The following is a 1,428-nucleotide window of genomic DNA, read 5'->3' as shown; positions in this document are numbered from 1 at the left end:
AAAAAAAAAAAAAAAATATATATATATATATATAGAGAGAGAGAGAGAGAGAGAGAGAGAGATTGCTATGAGTTAGGCTGACACCAGGGCACTCTAGTCTGGGGCAAGAGAGACTGTCAAAATATAAAATAAAGTAAAACTAAATTAAGATTAAAATTAAAGGATGGCCTTGGTGGCTCATGCCTATAATCCTGACACTATGGGAGGCCAAGGCAGGTGGATAACCTGAGCTCAGGAGTTTGAGACCATTCTGAACAAGAGCAAGACCCCATCTCTATTAAAAATAGAAAAAAGTGGCTTGGTGCCTGTGACTCAAGTGGCTAAGGCACCAGCCACATGCACCTAAGATGGCGGGTTCAAATCCAGCCCGGGCCCGCTAAACAACAATGATGGCTGCAACCAAAAAATAGCCGGGCATTGTGGTGGGCGCCTGTGGTCCCAGCAACTTGGGAGGCGGAGGCAGGAGACTCGCTTCAGCCCAAGAGTTGGAGGTTGCTGTGAACTATACCACAGCACTCTACCCAGGGGGACAGCTTGAGGCTCTGTCTCAAAAAAAAAAAAAAAATAGAAAAAAGTAGTTGGGTGTTGTGGCGGGCACCCGTAGACCCCGCTACTTAGGAGGCTGAGGCAAGAGGATCACTTGAACCTAGAAGTTTGAGGTTGCTGTGAGCTATGACGCTATGGCACTCTACCCAGGATGAGAGAGTGAGACTCTGTCTCAAAAAAAATAAAAAATTAAAAGTAACAATTTCTTATGGGAAAAATACACTGGGTGGAATTAGAATTAAATATTTCAGAAGAAAAGAACAGTAAACTCGAAGGCGTATATATAACTATCCAAAATAAAGAGTAGAGAGAATTTTTTGAGTGAAATTTAGAAAAAGAAAGAAAAAGGTATCAGTGAGCATTGAGACAATTTTAAATGGCCTAATATACAGGTATTTGGAGTCCCCAAAGGAATAGTAAGAGGGGGATGAATTTGCTCTCGCTGCCTGACTAAGCTGGGGTATCATAGTCTCCTACACTTAGGCTGAGACTTACACCATCAGCTTCTCTGGTTCTTAGGCCCTCAGTATTGGGCTGAACTATACTACCAGCTTTCCTGATATCCAGCTTGTGCACAGAGGAATAGACATCATAATCATCATGTTAGCTAATTCCTCACGATAAATCTTTCTCTTTATAGATAGATAGATTTTACTGGTTTTGTTTCTGTAGAGAGCCCTGGCTAATAAAAAGGTACATTATAATCAAATTGCTAAAAATTAGTAATAAAGAGAAAACTCTTAAAAATAGCCAGGTTAAAAAGACATCTCATATATACATAGGTAAGTGGTGTTATCGTTTACTGTCACATGCCTTAACCATCCAGGTCCCCTTTGGTGTTATCATTACTAACTGTCACATGCCTTAACCATCCAGGTCCCC

This window comes from Otolemur garnettii, unplaced genomic scaffold (genome assembly GCF_000181295.1).
Source record: "Otolemur garnettii isolate 467f Iridium unplaced genomic scaffold, OtoGar3 scaffold00174, whole genome shotgun sequence".
In the NCBI taxonomy this organism is placed as follows: domain Eukaryota; kingdom Metazoa; phylum Chordata; class Mammalia; order Primates; family Galagidae; genus Otolemur; species Otolemur garnettii.
This window is presented reverse-complemented; position numbering follows the sequence as displayed.